Source organism: Prionailurus bengalensis, chromosome A2 (assembly GCF_016509475.1).
Source record: "Prionailurus bengalensis isolate Pbe53 chromosome A2, Fcat_Pben_1.1_paternal_pri, whole genome shotgun sequence".
Classification (NCBI taxonomy): domain Eukaryota; kingdom Metazoa; phylum Chordata; class Mammalia; order Carnivora; family Felidae; genus Prionailurus; species Prionailurus bengalensis.
The window spans coordinates 52,550,818-52,567,647 of record NC_057348.1 but is presented as its reverse complement, the minus strand read 5'-3'; the positions used below and the strand labels follow the sequence as shown (position 1 = coordinate 52,567,647).

The following is a 16,830-nucleotide window of genomic DNA, read 5'->3' as shown; positions in this document are numbered from 1 at the left end:
ATCCAGGAAGAAAACAGCTGGAAAATAACTTAAACATTTACCAAAGATTCTAAGAGAGGTAAAATCAAAAACAAAAACAAAAACAAAACAAAACAACTCCCACAGCACCTCTTCTCCCATCCATCACCCTACTGTGCCACTTCCTGTGTCAGCTGCTTGCCAGCAAATCTCCCTTTCTCCCCTCAAAAACCGTAGCTTGCATTTGTTCCCTCTTCGCATTTTTTCTATCTTCCACACACCAATCTTTCTGACCTAGCTGAAGGGCACCTTGCACTTCTAATATAAATCCACTTCGCTTTCTTGGTGCCTTGTCTTCTTTGCCCATTACTCCGATCAGCACCACAGAAGCCCCAAAGAGAAGTACTCAAAACCATAGTCTACTCTGGAAACCGAGGGAGAGGGCCAGGCAGTGTGGCGCTTTGCATCTTAAAACCTTTGACCTCACACAAGAGCCTTTTCCAAGGGGACCCAACTTCCCTCTTCGATACTCCACTTTGTCTCCACAGGCCTGGCTCTCGCACACCCTCATACCTTTGCAAATGCTGTTCTCTCTGCCTGGGCTGCCTGTTCCTCTCTTCTCCGCCTGGCAATACACTCAGTTAATGCTTTACAACCAGCTCTGATGTCACTTCCTTTAAGGCTGAGTTCTACTAGACGGGGCTCCTTGGCTTCCTTCCCTAGGCTTTTTCTGAACTTTGTACAGACCTCTGTTGTAACCCTTGTCAAGCTGGGTTGTAATACCTTAATTACTGATCAGACTTTTTCATTAGACCGTGGGTGCCAAATTTAAGTCTGAGTCATCTCTGTGCCCTCAGCCCCAAGAACCAGGGAGCTGCTCAAGAAACAGTTACTGAATGCTCTAGAAATATGCTCCAGCTATGAGTGCTACAGAAAAGCATTTCCCTGTGTCCTCCCCTCTGCTCATTAGCCTGGGAGCACTTGTCACAGTGGGGCTTGAGAGGTCTGCCCTGGCACTCACAGGGCTATGCCTGCGTGCCCTCCCTTGTCTGGCCAGCCCTCCAAAGGGTAGTCTGTCCCTCTCTCTGACCCTGCCAGGCCTGGTTCTCACCTAGCCAAAAATAAAAGGAGCTAAAGGCAGCCCAGCAATTAGGCATGAGAATGAAATAAAGGCATCCAGACTTGAAGAAGTAAAACCCCTCTGTTTGCAGATGACAAGATCTTACATACACAAAATCCCAAGGGTTCTGTAAGAAAACGATCAAAGCTAATAAACGATTTTAGGGGGCCTATGTCCTCAATCTGGGATGGGAAGGGCCCTACTGCCACTGGATCCACCTTCCTGTGTCATTTGCCATCACACCTTCCTTTCCATGGCTCTTTGCACCAGCACATGGAGTGTCCTGTTCAAGGCTGCCTGCTTTGCCCTCAGGGCGCTGTATCTGGGCAGTGCCTTTGTCTGGAATGTTTCTCTCCCACCATTGCCTTATTTGTAAACCCTAGAAATAAGAGCTACATCTATTGAGGTTAAGTGTTCATCATGTATAATCTCACAGCAACCCCATCAGGAAGGAACTATCATTATCACCCACATTTTTCATATGAAACTCTGTTCCTGTCCCTTGCCCAGACTCCATGGTTCCATGGCCCAGCTGGGCTTTGAATCCAGGGCTTCCAGACTCCAACATCCAAGTTCCTAACTAAAAATCTGGGAAGATAAGAGAGGACCCATTCCCCTGGATAGATGTGTCTCTTCCCTTCCTAATGCCAAGGCTGGCGTTCAGTGCTGACTCTGCAGCGTGGTCATTTGTCTGGAGCTTTTCTCTTTCCTGATAGGCAGGAGGTTCCTTGGCAACAGGAGCCATGCCATCATCAGCTTTAGAGCCTCATATGCCAGCACTGCTCAGCACACAGTAGGTACACATATTGTAGGGCATCAGCAAGGATGGAACAATACAGTGGGGGAACAATACACTAAGGAGAACATATGTCTGTTCCTTTTTGCACGTACAGGAGAGATGACATCACTCATATGTGGGGGACGAGGCTAATCTGGCAGGCACACGTTGTGGTGGGGGGAAGGCTGTCCCCTTCCCTGCTGATGCTCCCCATGCATCCAATCCCCATCCTCTGCAAATCTGCAGAGGACCCACCCTAAAGAGAAGAGCCCATTCTTCGTGGCACAGGGTTTGTCCACTCATGTTTGTTTACTGTGTGTGTGGCTCATAGTAGGTGCTTGGTAAATATTTGTTGAATGAATTTGCTGTGTGACTTTCAGCTTCTCTGGACCTCCTCTGTCAAACAAAGGGGTTGCACTAGATCAGATGCTTTCAAATCCCACACCACTTTCCTTGGTAGTTCACTATTGGTTCTTATATATATATATAAATAGTTTATAATCAGATAAAAGCAGATTGCTCTGACTAGTGGGGGAGGAATGGGGGTCCCAGAGCCCTATCTGCTTGACTCTTGCGACCTTCTTTGCCCCAGTATGCCCAGAAATTCCTCAGAGTACAGTTTGATAACAATTGAGCTAGAGGAACTCTAAAAGTCCTTATGACTATAAAATTCAGACTTCTCTTGAAGGAACATCTGCATTTTAGAGAGTGGCTCTGAAAATGGAAAACCCTTTCTGACACATTTGGACAACTATCATCGCATGTCTGATGTGCTTGAATGGTGGAATGTGAGGCACCTTGATTGGAAGTGAGAGGTGGAGTTGTCTCAGGATGGAGGATGGATTCTTCCCAGTGCCTTGACACCACACTGGTATAGAGGACCACTTGCTCTGCCTGGACATGTATGTAATTTGGCCCTGGCCACACAATGTGTCAGCAGTCAGCAACCTGAACCACTGTACTTTCTTGTCAGCCTCCCATCTTTTTCCTAAATGGGAGTCTGCTTCAATCCTACTTTTTTCCACTGATTTTTTTCCTCTCTTTCTGTTTGCCAGAACTCAGTAAAACCTCCACTGATTGTAACAATTTAAATAGAGCAGTAAACTCAGGAAGTTGAACAAATGGATGAATGACAGGCAAATAGCCTTAGATTTTGGTATTTCAGTTAAAATTCCATACAACTCTTGGGTTTTATAATAACATGGGAACCACTTAGCTTCTTATGAAAACAATCACAGACACTAGGAAATAATCATAGTCTTCGTAAATGGTTACCAAGAGAACCTTCCTAATCCAGGGAAGTTACAGCTGTGAATATACAGCATGTTTTGGTTCCTTGTCTTGACCCAGCCCTGGCTGTCCTTCACCCCCACCCTGACCCTTGCCTCCTGCTGCTTTGTTATTCCCCCAGTTCCTGAGCCCAGGGTGTAGATGTTAAAGAGAGGTGTTAGCTAACTGCCATCAGAACAACTACACAATAATTGGAATAAAGGATTAATGGACAATTTGAAGGAGAAACTGATATAATCATGTTCAGAGTGGCATCACTCAAAGGGTGGAAGCAATCCACCAACAGATGAATGAATAAACACAATGTGGTCTGTGCATATAATGGAATATCATTCAGCCTCAAAAAGGAATGAAATTCTGGTACATACTACAACCGAGATGAGCCTAGAGGAAATTGTACTAAGTGAAAAAGCAAGTCACAAAAGACAAACATTGTATGATTCTATCCTTAGGGCAAATCTGTGGAGACAGAAAGTCGAATGATGGTTGCCAAGGCTAGGGAAAGGGGGAATGGGAAGTTAGTGTTTGATGGGTACAGAGGTTTAATTTTGTAAGATGAAAAAGGTTCTAGAGATGGATGGTGGTGATGGCTGCATGATAATGTGAATACACTTAATGTTGCTGAACTATACACATAAAAATGGTGAAAATACAAGTTTTATGTTCATTTTTCCACAATAAGAAAGAGAAAGAAAGAAAGAAAGAAAGAAAGAAAGAAAGAAAGAAAGAAAAAGAGAGAAAGAAAAGAAAAGAAAAAAGAAAAGAAAGGAACAAAGAGAGAGAAAGAAAGAAAGAAAGAAAGAAAGAAAGAAAGAAAGAAAGAAAGAAAGAAAAAGGAAGGGAAGGGAAGGGAAGGGAAGGGAAGGGAAGGGAAGGGAAGGGAAGGGAGAGAAACAGGTCAAACAACTCCTTGCAGCATTCTGGGGTGGGGAGGTGTCTAACATGAAAGGATTTGTCAGTTGAAGGGGATTCTTAGAATCTTCCTGAGAATTCAAGGTAGATTGAATGTGAATGTCTAGTAGATGCCAGTGCACTGACTGAATTATATTTTACATTTTCTTACAAACTCCTATTCGCATGTCCAGATATTCAGGGAGCAGCAACCTCAGTGACTCCTCCATCTGACTTAGTCTCTCCTCTCAGTACAGTCAAGGAATCAAGGGTTGGCTGTCTCTTTCCCTGTCCTGAGGAAGCAGGATTGTGAAGGACACTGGCTAGGAAAAACGACTATGAGAGGCAGGGAACCCTTCCCGGGTCACTGCTCTGCACTTGTCTGTTCTTTAAGCTCACACAGCCTGGTAAAGGCAGTAGAAAGGTGGGAGAGGCAAACAAGGCTTGTGGGAGGCAGCCCAAGCCTAGAAGGGTAAAAGCACTATTTTCCCGACATAAGACAACAGGAAGCAATTTACTATCTCCGTCTTGTGTCTCCAGTGCATTTTCACCTGCTACAGGCATGCACAGGAAGGCACTGGGGACTCCACACCTCTCACTGCCTGCTGCTTCCTGGGGCCACGGGAGGCTCTGCTCTGTTGGAGGAAAAACAAGTATGAGCAGGTTCAGCCCCGAGTGCCACAGGTCCCAGCACGCAGCTACCAGCCTCAGTGATAGTTCTTACAGAGGACAGGATTTTCAGGAGAATCAGGAGGCACTGGACCTCAGACAAGCGACTTCGGCAAAATCACCAAGCACGTCAGGGGTGGAGGTGAAGACTTCACCTGGGGCTCCTTACCCCCAGGTCTGCTTCTTTCCAGGACCACCAACTCACATTTATAGCTCTTACTAGAATCCAGGTGTGGTGCTAGGGGATTATACGCATTGTCTTGTTAAATGGCCAGCACAATGCTAGGAGCTAAGTACTTTTAAAATTTCTTTTCCAGATAAGGAAACCAGGGCTTAGAGAGGTTAAGTAATGGTCACAGGTCACAGAGCTGACAGGAGGCAGAACCTGAATTTTTATCTGATTGTATACAATACCTCCTCACTTCTTACTTTAAAAGCGTTTTTTTTAATGAAAAAAAAAAAAAAAAAAAAGCAAGCCTGACCAGTCCCTGAACTCTCTGCCTCCTGTGTCTTTGGTCACGCAGTTCCTTTTTGTCGCACCACCATTCTATAAAATGTACTGACCTCCTGACCTGCTGAGATCCTGCCCAACCCAAAGGCCCAGCTCAAGTGCTACCCCTACTGAGGTGCTTTTCTGATTCCTACCACCTGACCCGGTCAGAACCTCTGTCATCTCTCAGCATGACAGCCTTTTGCACACTTCTTTCCTTTTCTTTAGTACATTCTATCTTAATTTTTTGGTCTAAGTAATAATAGTCTAAGGTCAGTTATCACCAGGGAGCACTTGTATTGTGTTGGCCATGCAAAGGACTTACATTTAATATGTAAGCCTCTATTATCATGTCCGTTTTATAGACTTGGAAACTGCTAAGAAGCTCAAGGTCACCCAGTTAGCAAGAAACAAAGCTAGGCATTCATTCAATCAAGTAATCAATCAATATTAAGGGTCTATAATACACTAGACATATACTAGATGTTGGGAAAATAGCAGTAACCAAGTCAGACAAAGTTCCCATCCATTCTGGTGGGCAGAGCCAGTTTATAAAAAAAAAAAACAAACAGTAAATAAATACTACATTAGGCAGTGATAAATGCTCTGAGAAAACAAGAGGGTTATTATGGCTGGGGTCGGTGTGCTATTGTACAAAGGATGGTCAGGGTGATGTGGTGGCACTTGGGCAGAGGCCTAAGGAAGTGAGGGAATGAGTTATGCAAAGGTCTAGAAGAAAGAGCATCACAGGAGGTGGGAACAGCCTGTGCAAAGGCCCTGGGGTGGACACATCTTTCACATGTTTGATAAACACCAAGGATATCAGTATGGCTGGAACTGAGTGACAGAGGAAGGCAGAGGAGTGGCAGGGATTAGTTCACATGGGGCCTTGCAGATGTGGTAGGTACTTTGGTTTTGACTTTGAGTGAGATGAGAAGCTGCTAGAAGATGGTTCCCAGAACCCATGCTCTTCATTACTATGCCATACGGTCTGATTGTTATTTGAATGAATGCCAAAAGTACTTGTGGACATTTTCTCATTAAAACCAGCATGATGGCAGCTAGATAGCCTGACAACAACCCCAATCTAACAGGGATGGCATGACCATCCCTTTGGTTGTCAGGAGAGTCTGTGGCCCCCACAGCACAGGACTGGTGAGGTCCTGTGATGGCCTCAGTGGGTCCTCTAACTGGACTCAGCAAAGTGTAAACTTGCTAGGCCTGTCCCTGGGGTGGTCTCAGCCCCTCCATGAAATGTGTCCTTCGCTTGAAAGAAGCAGAGAGAAAAAGGTAACTTCTGTAATGACTCACCAGAGAGAAATGAAAATTGTGTCCAGGCTGGAAAACAATCCATGTGAAAGTCACACATTGGCTTCCAGAATATATATATACAAAGCTTTTTCTTTTTCCTTCTCATTAGAAGTATGTCAGAGCCTTCTCACATAGACTGCCTCACAGCATGACAGAGACCAAGCCCTGAAATTCCTGCCTTTGTTCCTGCTGCAGTTCTCTCTGAGGCAAAAATACAGTACTGGGGATGTGGCCAGGCCCCTGCCCCTGAGCCTGACTGGCAAGTGCCATCTGACAGCAGCAGGCACATGCTCTGGTGGTCCTAGGACAATCCTGGTTGCAAATATTCTCCTGAAGGGTACCCCCCTACGAACCAACCATTCCCCAACTCTGGAGGCCACAGGAACCACTGAAGAGCCTGTCAAAAGGCAGGTTTCGGGGAACTGGACCCAGGAGGTCTGGCATGAGGCCCAGAAGCTGCATTTCAAATAAGGAGTCCCGGATGATTCTGATCTGAAACACTGCCCCAAACCATAGGAACAAGGCCAGGAGCTGCATGCATCTAAGCTTACAGGAAGTGGCCCCAGATCCTTTCTCAAGAAGGATGTTTTGGTTCCTGGCAGGGCTGAGAACTCTCCTGGGCAAATCTCAGCAGAGAAGAATCTTGAAAGCCCACTCCTTGCTGAGGTCCATCCCAGCGCTCTGCATTTATTATCCTGACTTGAGCTTCCAACACTGCCCACGGTTTGCTCTTTGGGTCCTGAGGCCCACGCCCTGGGGTCTGGAGCTGCCCTGCCTACGGCCAGAACTGGGGCGGGTGTCAGACCTGCTCTGGTGTGAAAGGTAAAACAAGGTCTCATCCTGATTATGAAATACTATTTCATTTCTCATTGTGCTGAATTGATGTCGCGGCAATAACGTACTCCCCTAGCAGCTGGAAACAAAACAGCTCAATGGGCAACGTCTGTGATTATTATAATCACTGGAATAGGGGGCCACTAGCTCTAGCGCCTGGCTGGCACCCCCTTCCTCAGGATTTACAACGTTGGCTTGAGAGCTCTGTTTGCTGCTTGCTTTAGGCACCAAATTTGCTAATTAAAAATTTCCCATGGTGCATTCATTTTTATCTCTGGTCTAAGGAATTCTCCTCCCCAAGCCTTCTCTTTTGTTATTTCTAATCTCTTCACTTGCTTGCTTGATATTTTCTCTTATCCTCCTTTCTTTTTTTCCTCATAGCACCCAGCACTACTGAAATAGATTTAGTTGCTTGCCACTTTATCTTCTATCTCAATCCCCCTAGCAGGTAAGCTCGTTGGGAGCTGACCTTTTATCTTGTTCATCGCTGGATTTTGATGCTTGGCACATAACAGGCACTGCATCAATATTTGCTGAGTGAATGAATAAGTGAATGAATGATGTTATTATACTGAGAGTCCATGGAATTATCTCTAACTCCATGGTGCTCCATTCATTGGATCCAGGGGTCTTTGGGGGACTAAATGAATATACCAAAAATAGGAAGTTTATTTAGTAGTTACTATGTACCAGGTGCATACATTATTTGTGGTTTTGTCCTCAAAGCAGTTTTTCAAAGTAGAGATTATGAACCCCATTTATGAGATGTAAAGCCAAAGACAAAGCCACAGAGCTGGTAAGGGCAGAGGGGGGATTCAAACCCAAGTCATCTAATGCTAAGGTCTTCACTCTACCCATAAAGAGCTGGACTAGATTCTATCTACCTTGTGTTGACATTGGGATAGGATCCAGAGGCAAGCATGACATACCCCTACCCTCCACAAGTCATGTCTACAGTCTATCTGGGGAGGCAGCAGAGTGACAATGGGCAGGGAATTGGAGTTAGCCTCCCAATCAGAGCTCCATCTCTTACCAGCTGAGCCTCAGGATCTTCCTCTGTAAAATGGAGTTAATAATTACTTCCCTGTAGGGATGTTCCACTGACACAATACACAAAGAGAGTATACCGAACAGGGCTTGGCATGTAGTAGAGACTCAATAGACAACTGGGCTGATTGGCTACTGCTGGAGAGATAAAACTCACATGAAAGTGCTGATCTAGCCCACTGGTTCCCAAACTTGTCTTCACGGAAGATGCCATGGACTGAATGCGTCCCCTCGATTCATATGTTGAAGCCCTAACTCCAATGTGATGGTATTTGGACATGGAGCTTTTAGGAGATAATGAGGTTTAGAGGAGGTTGTGAGAGTAGAGACCCCATGATAGGATTAGTGCCTTTATAAGATGAGGAAAAGACACCAGAGGGTCCTTTCTCTGCCATGAGAGGACACAGTGAGAAGGTGGCTGTCTGCAAGCCAGGAAGAAAGCCCTTGCCAAGAGCCTGACTATACTGATACTCTAGTCCTGGGCTTCCTACCCTCCAGAACTGTGAGAAGTAAATGTCTGTTGTTTACTCGCCCAGTCGATGGTACTTTGCTGTGGCAGCCTGAGCTAAGACAGAAGAGATTCTGGAAGTCACAGGGCTAAGAGGCAAACACATAAACTACTGATAGATTTAATTCCACCAAACAGACCAGAAGCAGTTTTATTATCAGATCAGATGTGCCAAGAAAAGAATAAAGAGCCTCTACACAAAAATTACCATCACGGGCACCTGTGTGGCTTAGTTAGTTGAGCGTCCAACTCTTGGTTTTGGCTCAGGTCATGATCCCAGGGTCGTGGGATCAAGCCCCATGTTGGTCTCTACACTGAGCATGGAGCCTATTTAAGATTCTCTCTCTCTCTTCCTCTGCCTCTCTCCCTTGCTTGTCCTCTCTCTCTCAAAAAAATTACCATCACAAATAAACAATTTCCAAATCTCTTTGCTAAGTACAGTTGACCCTTGCACAACATGAGAGTCATGGGACCAACCTCCCCCGCCCCCCCCCCCCCCGTACAGTCGAAAACCCATGTATAACTTTTGACTCACCCCAAACTTAACTATTAATGGCCTACTATTAGCCGGAAGCCTTACCGATAACATAAACAATCCATCAACACATATTTTATGTATGTATTAGATACTGTATTCTTATAGTAAGCTAGAGAAAAGAAAACCATAAGGAAGAGAAAATACATTTACAGTCTTATACTGTTAAAAAATCCATATGTGAGTGGACCCATGCAGTTCAAACCTGTGTTGTTCAAGGGTCAACTGTATTTCCTAATTGGGCTTTTTTATTTTCCTATCAACATGAGCAATCCAAGGCAGATGAATGTGCAGGAAGCTGGCATTCTCACAGCTGTGGTGGTCTAAATTAGGGCTCTCTTCCAGGAGTGCAGTTTGGTAATTTTTTTTGTACTCAAAGTCTTTAAAATATACATCCTTTTCCTCAGCAATTCTATTTCTGAGAATCTGTCATCCCACAGCATACAAAGAGGTGTTCACCAGAGTTGTTTCTATTATTGGAAAACCAGAAACTATATAAACAGCAATCATTACGGGATTGGTTAAATATTGGCTCATGTGAACACTGAGAAAAAAATGCAGCTGTTAATAATGATGTGGCTTTTTCTGTTGATGTGGGAAGATGTTCACGGCTGTCAAATTAAGAAGGGCACAAAATAGTGTATAATCATATTATGCAAAATTGGATGAGTGTGTATCCTGGGAGAAAAGTTTCCTGAAAATCCCCAGTTTTACCTTGGTAGGATTTTAAGTGACTTTTTTTTTAAGCTTTTGATTTAATAAATAGTATTGTGTCAAGACAAAGTTAAGCAAAAAAAAAAGTCAATATAAAATTCATTTAAGGTAAAGCGTTAAGGGAAGAACGGGTACAACAAGAAACAGATGTGAAAAGACTGTGAAGGGAATGTGAAAGTTTGTAATATACACCCTTATACCATTTTATTTTTTAAATATTTTAAAGTGTATTTATTTATTTTGAGAGTGAGAGAGCCTGCGAGCATACGGGGAAGGGGTGGGGGTTGGAGAGAGAGAGAGAGAGAGAGAGAGAGAGAAAGAGGGAGAGAGAGAATCCCAAGCAGGCTCCACTCCATCAGCACGGAGCCCAACAGTCATGACCCATGGTTAGAGGGTCAGCTCAAACCCACTAACCATGAGATCATGACCTGAGCTGAAGTTGGACGCTTAATCCACTGAGCCACCCAGGCACCCCTGAAATACACAGTTTTAAGTTCTTCTTTGACCCACTCTTGTATACGCTGTACAATGTGGAAAGACTGTTCTCACCTTTAAACAATAAACTTCTGAATGAGGAAACCTCCCCCTTTTCTCTACCCACTGATCTGGTTTGGGTGGTCCACAAAACCCATCCCTCTTGACAGCTGTCAGGGCACAGGCTAGACAGACCCAGTGGACATGAGGGGATGGCCACCCCTGTCCCCTGGCTCTTGCAGTGGCTCCCTATCTCCTAGCCTCCCAAATGAGGGCAACAGTGTGTGCATATGGAAGGTTCACTTTGCAAAGACGGTCCTGATCCTTTGTGCATCTTCCTACAACCAATCTGGAAGGGAGGCCTTTTGATTACCAGCCCCCTCCATTCTATAGACCAAGAAACCAAGGCTCAGAGAGGTAAAGTCTTGTCTAAGGTCACACAGCCAGTGAGCGGAAAAGCTCAGACTCAAGCCCAGGTCTGTCTGAGTCTTGAACACGTCACTCTAAACCTCTGCCAAGTTCTGACTTGGCCTGGCCTCTGAGGGTCAGCGTGATCTGGCTTCTACCTGCTTTTCCCGGCTCCCCCTCCCACTGCCACTCCCTGCCTACCACCAACTCCTGACCCCCAAACTTCAATACACCCAAGTATCTCATACCTCCATGCCACTGCTCCTGCTGTTCCCCACCTCCAGGAATGCCCTTTCCACTGCAAATCTCCAGAGACTTCCACCCATCCTTCAACTCCCTAACCAAGTGCTCCCCCCATGGGTTCCCTCCACCACAGGACTTCCACCCTGCTGTTATGGTCTGTCCTCCTGTCTGTTCTTTCCTACAAATCTGCGAGGCCCTCGAAGTTACAGACGGTGTTTTCTGCCCCAGGCGCTGGGCATAGGGCTTGGCTCATGGCAGGCACCTGGGAATTCCCGAGTAGCTTGACAAAAGGCTTAAAAAGTCAGACAGACATAGTTTGAACTCAGTTCCCTACCATACCAGCCGTGTGACCCTGGACAAGTCACTCTACCTCTCTGAGCCTCAGCTTCTGCGTCTATAAATTGTTGTGAGGACAAAATAACATGATTGTAGGCAAAGAGCTTGACGCAGTGAGCCCTCCACAAATAGCAGCTATAATCATGATGATCTCAGTTGAGTAATGTATTTATAAATGAATCTGGCCACAGGTGCAGGGGGAGCCAGGTGGTAGGAGGAGTGGGATCAGGTACTGAAAGAAAGTCCAGGTCAGAGGCCAATTCTGGTATCCAAGGATGGGAGAACAGCCAACCATAAGTGGCAATCCATGTCAAAGGTCAGAGGCTGGGTGTACCCCAGCTTTGCAGCCAGGTGGACCACAGGGACAGGGGATCCAGGACCTGAGTAAAGTCCAACTCCAAGGCGAGAGACCTCTGACGGCAGCAAAAAGAAGTTTGTGAGCCTAGGATTTGGGGGCAGAACTACTACCCACAGTGGCCAACATCCACATGCCAGGGGCTTGCTAAGCGCTTTCCATGCATTATCTGACTTCATCTTCACAGCGACCTATTTGTGTCCCATTTCACAGAGGTAGAAACTGAGGCCCAGCCAGGTTAAGAAACTTGCCCAAAGACACAGCTGGTGAGGGTGGAGTCAGGATTCGAACCCAGACAGTCTGGTTTCAGAAAACTGCTTCCGGCCCTCCTACCCACATAAGGGGACCCGGGCAGGGCAGAGCCTGTGCGTGGGGGTCCAAGGGCCCAGAACGAGGTGATCCCCGTGTCAGGGATTATGTGATCTGAGTCGTTTGTGCACAGTGTGTTCTACCTGGGCTGGGTTGTCCTTCTTCAGCAGAAAGGATTGATCCCTGGAGAGCGGCCAGAGGCAGCTTGGTGAGTGGCGGTGCATACATTTTCCATATCCTCAGACCCACCTACTGAGAGGAAAGGCACCGAGGAGGGTCCTGTGTCACCAGCCAAACTGCCTCCAAATTGCCTTCTTCATTAACTGTACAAATTTGCATCTTAATTAGGCTTAATGGAATACAATTACCAGACCCCAAGTTTCTCTGTCTGATTCCAAGCAAGGATGCCACAGAGGCAGGCCAGAAGCCAAAAACACGGGGCTGAGGAGCGTGTGCCCGGGCTCTCCCTGCGGGAAATCTTGCACCTGGAAGACGAGGCTCGTGGCAGGCAGGTGGTGTGGGGATGGCAGCTGCCGTGTCCAGGCCCTTGAGGTGAGAAGCTGAGGAGGGCCTGGGCTTTGGAACTGAATGTGGTAGGATGCCCAGCGCCACCTCTGACCAGCTGTGGGGCCATGCTTACCTGCCTTCTCTGAGCCTCAGTTTTCTCCTGCATAAAATGGAATGGCGAAAATATTTACCCCTGGGTGGCTTCCAGGATTGAATGAGATCACAGGTATGACAGGCACAGAACCTAGAATCTAGTTTGCTCTCTTTCTCATGCAATCTCTTTGCTCACTCCGGACTCAGGAGATCATGTGGTGCTGATCCCCGTCTACTCCTCCCAGGATTCAGTGAATATCGCTTTCTATGACCCTCTCCATGCTCTAGCCACACACACCTCTGAGCCCTGGGAAAGATTGAAGCTCCTTCCTGCCTCAAGGGCTTTGAAAGTGCTCTTCCTTCTGCTTGATCATCCAGCTCCCGACTCTTGCTTTGTTAATAGTTACTCATGCTTCCAATCTGAACTCAAGGGTCACCTCCTCCAGGAAGCCTTCCCTAGCCCAGACTCGACTCTCCTAATACCATTTATGTGTGGGGGTGTTTCACTAGGGTCTCTCTCTCCCCTACTAGACAATAAGCTCCCTGAGTGCGGGCAACACTTACATTGTGTTCCCTGTTGTTTCTCTAGCTCCTGGCTTAGGGTTTATCACACGGGTCCTGTATTCATATTTAATGTGCACATCTCCCCGAGCCTCAGTGAATGCATCTGTCAAATGAGAATCATAACCCCCTCCCTCACGTCATGTTGTTGTAAACAAATTGGGGGGCACCCGGGTGGCTCAGTCAGTTGAGCGTCCGACTTTGTGTCAGGGCATGATCTCGTGGTTCGTGAGCTCGAGCACCACGTCAGGCTCACTGTCAGTGCAGAGCTAGATTCAGATCCTCTGTCCCCTTCTCTGTCTGCCCCTGGCCCACTCATGCTCTCTCTCTCTAAAAAATTAAAAAAAAAAAAACAACTTCAGAAAAACCCCACAATTTTTGGCACACAATAGGTCCCAATGGACCATCACCTCCTGCCCCCATTCCTTTTGATTAAGGAGCAGTCAGAAGCATCTGTATAGCTAGCTCAAAAAGCAGTCTGGTTAGGGGACAGCAGAGGGTACACAGCCTAGAGGCTGGCACCACGCAGGATCAGGGTGTTAAATCTGGAAGGAACCTTAGAAAGGATCTAGTTAATTTGTTCCCAAGGGTTCCTTTTCATCTCCCCACCATGAAATAACTCCATCTACCACACCACTACACATATTAAGGAAAAACCCACACTCTCAGCTTTGAACGACTCAAAGGCATTCCGCTCTCTCTGCCTGGTGCCTGCCCGGTGTGAGGGAAGCCATGTGGAGACACCTTGCTGAGGCAATTCTAGCAAAAAGGAAGGCCCGCCGGGGCCTGGGCAGCCAGAAAATGATTTCCTTTAACTTCCCCAAATGTTAACCACAGCCTCTGGAGGCCAGTACAGGGCCAGAGTTAGAGTCACCATGGGACCACACAAAGGGAAAAGCTCCCTGCTTTCATTTTTCCAAGCTAGACCTGCTTCCTATTGGCAGCTCAGCAGGCCCATGATGAGGCCCGGTTAGGACAGCTTTCTGCCCGGAAGGCTCCTTCTCAGGGGGCAGCGACAGCCTTGGAAACACCTTGAATTTACAGACAGCCCTTGTCCCACAGGGTCTGAGGTTGTGTTGACTTTTCAGCTCGTTTCTTGGAAGGCCCACGTCTGACCTGAGGTCCTTGTGAACCTCTGTAGAGACTTCCTGCCCCGATCCCCACTCTTACGACATGTCCCGAAGTATCCAGTACTCGGCCACCTCCCCTTGGCTCCTCTCCCGCTTGCCATTCTCTGTCCTTTCTGCTGCCCTGCCCCTCCCACCCCCATCTTCCCGGTTTCATCTCTGCTTTGTTCCAGAGGCATAGTTACTCAGTGTCCATAAAAGCCGGCACCCTTTCACACCCCGGGGCATGTGCACGTGCCGTGTACTTTCCTTGCAGGAGGCCTTCTTCATTTGAGAACCCAGCAAACTCCTAACAACCAGCAGGCCTTTCCCCAGTATTCCCCAGCAGCTCCAGCGGTCACCAGGGCCTGCGTGTTTCAGTACCTCTCCAACTGGAGACAAGTGGCTTATTTGCCCATCTGCCTCTCCTTCTGCACTGAAGTCTCCTCTGGGGAACACGGTATGCTTCTGTGGCCCCTAGCTCCAGCTCAGACAAGGCTGGAAGGAAGGGGTGGGCCTCTGGAGGCTTTTGTCTAAACTGAATGGATTCCCTAAAACTGCCCACAGATACAAAGAGGGGAGGAGCATCACCCTGGGGAGAGGCCATCAAAGAGATCTAGTCCCCCCACAAAGGTACAGAACCTCCACCCTAGACCCTGAGTATCTCGATGGAAGGAAACCTGTCTAATTCTTATCTGTATTGCAGAGCCCTGCACAGAGCAGACCCTTAACATAAAATGCTACCAAGTCATGGAATTTCTTGGAGCGAGAGATTTAATCTAACCTTCTCATTTTACAGATGGAAAAGCTGAGCCCCAGAGCAGGGAAATGAGTTACTCATTTATCAGCCAGGGGGAATGCTTAGGGGAAATGCCTTCTCTCTTATGAATTAGGAAGAAGCAATATTAATATTACTTGTCCTTCCATTTATTCCCCATTTTCAAGCACCTACTATGTGCAGAGTAAAATTGGGGGTGGGGGGAGATACACAAATGACTGCCACACAGCCCTTTTCTTGGGGAGCTCACAAGCAGCAGGGAGAGAAGATATAGGCATGGTTTACCAAGATACGCAGATAGCAAAGAGCCTAGGGGAGGGAGGAATGACTTCATGGTGGCTGGTGTCGGGGGAATGCTCTGGGAAGGCTTTGTGCAGAAGTGGCTTCCAATCTGTGCACAAAAGATAACCCGGGCCCCTCAATGCTGGAACCAGGGCCCATGTCTCTGCTCTATTCCCTACTCAGTCTGAACTGTTTCACCCATAATACAGGGATAATAATATATGTGTAGCAGGGCATGTGGCTGAAATAAGGTCAAGTCCATAAAGCTCTCACCACAGTGTAATTCTCAATTACCATAATTATTGTATTATGATGATCAGAACCTACAATGAAGAGATGCTCAGAGAGAGATGGGTGGGGCTGAACTGGCTCCTCCCTGTGGTTCTTTAAGGCAGACAGGCTGGACTGGGGCCACCCAGTAAGTGGTCACAGCCACATGTGACTAGTGAGTCCTTGAATGTGGTGGGTCCGAACTGAGATGTGCTCTAAGTGTAAAATACACACAGGTTTGAAGACTTAGCCCCACACCCCCAAATGTAAAATATCTGATTCATAATTGTTTGTGTTGGTTACATGTTGAAATGATAGTATTTTGGATATTGGGTTAGATAAAATTTACTATTGAAATGAATTGCACCTGTCTCTTTTTACTTTGAAAACTGTGGCTACTAGGATATTTCCAATTACATTTGCGGCTGGCATCCTATTTCTACTGGGTGGTGCTGAGAGAAGCATATCGTCCCGCTGCAAAGGGCAAGGAAAAGAAACGCGAACCTGTTCCATGCCTGCCTGTGTTCTGTGGCTAGAGAGGGTGCAGTGAGGACCGGGGACATGGCATCAACCCTTGGGCCGGCACTCCTTCCACTCACTCTCTGCTCGCTTACTCACTTAGCTCGGTGATGTGCTCGTGGTGGCACTCCCCACCACACCCCAGCTCTCTTAGTTTGTTCTCAGATGAGCCTATCTTCTCCAGGTCCCCAGCCTCCTCTCTGCCTAATGAGCCCCACTTCTTGGAACCACTGACAAGTGGCACTCTCAATACACAGAGACGGAGGGAGGGATGTACTCGCAGTTGATGACTGTTCTGTGAGAAGTGAACTGAACTCTAAAGCACTGGCTTTTCAGCCAGCCCCAGGGGTGGGAGAGGAGTTCATCTGAGGGGTCCGACCAGACCACTGATAATTACAGGCTCTAAACACTTACAAAGACCCACCACCCTTCCAGGGCACAGTG

General features: G+C 47.0%; 1 protein-coding gene across 2 annotated transcripts in view; it reads right to left on the bottom strand.

Moving 5' to 3' along the window:
• Positions 1 to 16,830, bottom strand: part of HRH1 (histamine receptor H1) — a 78,281-nt gene that overhangs the window by 19,632 nt on the left and 41,819 nt on the right. The window contains exon 1 of one of the 2 annotated variants that reach the window (XM_043588130.1): positions 532 to 627. The exons of the other annotated variant lie outside the window; for it this stretch is intronic. The gene's annotated coding sequence lies outside the window, so the exon portion shown is untranslated. Of the gene's footprint in view, positions 1 to 531; positions 628 to 16,830 lie in introns of those variants that run through there. 2 annotated transcript variants of the gene reach the window in all.